Genomic DNA, 3,857 nt, shown 5'->3' with positions numbered 1-3,857 from the left:
CTTTAACAGCTGATGGCAACCTCTGGGTGCAATGAAAGGAAGAAACATGACAATGATCTTAGGCATTTCTTCCATGTTTACGATTTAATTCTTTCCTGGTCCTTTCTCTAAGTTACAAGGGGCCAGTGTGGAGCCCGGAGGAAAAGCACACAATTCACACGTGGGACACTCTGGATTCACTCTCCAGAGACACACACAAGTCAACCGAAAACAAGCACAGCCTCAGCTTAAAAGTTAGAACGAGAAAGCAGTCAACTTATATATTAACACCAAACAGGAAGCCCAGCATTACCCTAGTCTTGTTTCAACCAGGAGACGCACGGGGCTAAACAAGCTTTTGTTGATAAACTGGGTGTCCATAGCTAGTGAGCTTCTGGACCAAAAAACAGTCCCCTTCAGCACCAGCTGAGCCTTTGTCTCCTGGTGTTTTCTTATTTCTAGCCAGAACTTGTGAAGTTGGCAAAATATCCAAGGCATTACATCCTAAGTCACTCTGAATACAGCCAAGAACTTGATTTCAAAAACAGAAGTGTGTAACTCATTAATCTACTAAATGGAAAAATCCCTTCTTTTTAAATAAATGATTGTTTTTTTCCCCACTGCTATAAAGCATGCTTAGATACATATTGTTTTGGAGGTTAATCACTATAAAATAAGGTCCCTGTGTCCTTTTTATTCATAAGATCATCTGATCTCTTTTGCTCCAAACTAGACTCTTTGGAAGTTTCCCACACTTACAAGCAGTGAGCGTCATTAGAGAAACATAGTTATGGCAGTTAAATGTACAAGATCCGAGGGGGCCAGAGAGATGGTACATGCTTGCATCCGTGGGTGACATATGCTTCCCCCAAGAACACCAAGAGTGAACTCAGCAGAGAACCAGGAGTGACCCCTGAGTACTGCAGGGGGTGGCTCAAACCCCTTTGTCCCATCCTGGAGAAAAAAAAAAGGTAGAAACTTTTCACTGAAATTTTTTGTTTATAAAAAAGTCCTTAGATGAACTTACCAATGATATTCCATTTAATCATACTTCAAATTCTGCTTAAGATAAGCAATTCCATAGCATGCCAGTGCTTGCTGAATGTAATTCCCTTGGTCCTTCCTTCTTTGAGAAGGTCTTAAGAAAATGTGACTAGTAACCAAGGCTCAAGGGAGTAAGTCAAAGAAAGGCCTGGCAAGAGCACCTGGAAAGATATTTAAGATCTGTAGGCCAGTCACTCGCCCGTGCTTTATTTCACTGTATCAACATTGATAATCCCTTTGATTTTCATATTGTGTGTTTACCACAAAATGCAAGCATTCTTTCTTTCCTCCTAACTTGCCTAAACCCTGCTCATGCCAGGAATCACACTTAGAATTTTATATGGGCTGCCACAATACCTCTGGGAGCACACTGTTAAATCCATTCAAAGAGATGAGAAAACAGCAACTCAGAAAAGCCAACTGTCTTTTCTAAATGCCTCACCTAAACCACACAGATAATAGCGCAGACCATACTTAAATCAGTTCCACCAAAATAGCATCACAATTCTGTTGTTTGGGCCTCTTAATGCTTGGGATTCTGTTGTTTAGAGCTCTGGATTTCTATTCACACAGACCTTCCTTTGGCAAATATTTTCCTGGCTAAATGCCTCCATTTAGCAATATTATTGTAGCCGTATCCCTTTTCTACCCTTATCACTAAGAGTTTGTCTCTTGAGTAGTTTGTCGCTTATCCTTTCCTTCAAAGAATACAGGGATCTTTTCAGACCCTTAACGTGTCAGGTGTAATACAGTATTTGTGAAATGTTGTATTATGTTGTATAGCACAGCGGTAGGACATTTGCCTTACAAGCGGCCAACCCGGCTGACCTGAGTTCGATTCCTCCGCCCCTCTCGGAGAGCCCGGCAAGCTACCGAGAGTATCTCGCCCGCACGGCAGAGCCTGACAAGCTACCCATGACGTATTCGATATGCCAAACACAGTAACAACAAAGTCTCCAATGGAGACGTTACTGGGCCCGCTCGAGCAAATCGATGAACAACGGGAGGACCGTGACCGTTCATGTGACCAATGTTTCTCACCAGTCTCTTCCTATAAGTGCCACAGCCCACACGATGGCAGCAGGTCTGTGTATTGTTGGGGAATCAGGAGGTGAAGACAAAGGGTGACAGGGAAGGTTTTATTAGATAAATCTGCAGACATGTGAGAGTAAACTTGATTTGATGTGATTTGGTTCTTAGGTTACACCTGGCTATGCATAGGGGCTGTCCCTAGCTCTGATCTGGGGTCACACCTGGCAGTGCCAGGGATCAAATCAGGGTCAGCTGCATACAAGGTAAGCACCATTCACCCTCTGCTATTTCTCCAGTTCGGTAAATCCACCTTCTCCCTCCCCTCCTGCAATATCTCAGGGCATCACGTGCAGCTAGAATTCCCAGCAGACCCTAGAGACCCCTTGAGCTGGCCAAGAGTGTGAGGGCTGTCCCTCAGCCTCCCCCACAGATCAGGCAGCGTGTCCCCCTCTGTACTTCCCCACCAGTTGTCTTTGTATACTCTCCAGCTCAGTTAGGGGAAGGCCGGCGTGGAGAGCCACTTCTCTCCTCAGAACCTCGTGTTTTCACACTCCCTTCAACCTGCACTTCCACATCATCTTTGACTCAATTCTGATGCTCATATATGCAGTTAAGCATTAAACAATTAAACACTGATATTTGTGCTTCTTAGACTCGTGTTGACTCTCCCTCATCTATCCACCCATCTTTATACACATAATAAACACATACATACACATGCACATATAAGGTGTTCTACTATGTTCTAGATGCAGTATGAGGTTCTGGAAATTCAGAGGTGATTGAGAAATATGGGATTTGACTTTTGCTTCAAAACTCCACATTATAGCTCATATGTGGAAGCAAAATCAAATCACCCAAAGGTGTGTGCTCTGTGTGGTCCCCTGGGGCTCCCCACTGCCAAGGCTCTGCATCCATGAAGGAGTCGTGTCTGAGTGTCCTGTAACCTTCCACCCTCTGTCCTCATGCCTGTGTTGTTCTTGCTGCCATATAGTGAAAATCCTGTTCAATCTCCAAAGCTCAGCTCAAAGGTCCTTTGCTCCCAGAGCTGGCGGTGGTCCCTGGTGGCCTGCCTGCACCTGCAAAGTGCTCCACCACATCTTGCTGTGGGCTCGACCATCCACTCAGGATGACTCTTTCTCTCCCTGTGCTCTGAGAGCACGCACACCTCAAGAACAGGATTTACTCCATTCTTGGAATAAATACTCATTATTTGTCATCACTGCCCCACCTCAATAGACTTTTAGACACCTTGAAGATAAGAACTTTTTTATGTATTATTTTTATTTCCTATTACCACGTTATATGATAAGAGCTCAGAACTTTGTCTCCTCTTGGTTCTAAGACTGTTCACAAAGAAAACTAACATGCATATATAATATTCTCATGGAGTGATCTGCTCTTATCATATTCAGTGCCCTTTTTCATTGATTAATATATGCCCAATCAACATATTTTAAAATTACCTTCACTCTTCTTATACCTTCTCCCTCCACTTTTGTTACATAAATTCATCTCCATAAAAAAATCTAGTGAGAGAGAAACATCTGTCTCACTGACACTGGGATCTAGAAATAGAGGTGCTACATTTTACTTAAAAGGCACAGTCAGCCCAAATTCAAATCCTGACATGCTACATGACTCACAGTTATAGTCAAACTACCCTTTCTGGGCCTCAGTTCCTGAATTATAAAAAAGGGGATCAATAAGACTTTTTAGGATGGTTTCAATAACTACAATGCATTGGAGCACATGCAATAGTGTGTGGGATACAGAAAGAACCCAATAAATCTTATCCCTCA

Source organism: Sorex fumeus, unplaced genomic scaffold (assembly GCF_029834395.1).
Source record: "Sorex fumeus unplaced genomic scaffold, SorFum_2.1 ptg000028l, whole genome shotgun sequence".
NCBI classification, from domain to species: domain Eukaryota; kingdom Metazoa; phylum Chordata; class Mammalia; order Eulipotyphla; family Soricidae; genus Sorex; species Sorex fumeus.
This window is presented reverse-complemented; position numbering follows the sequence as displayed.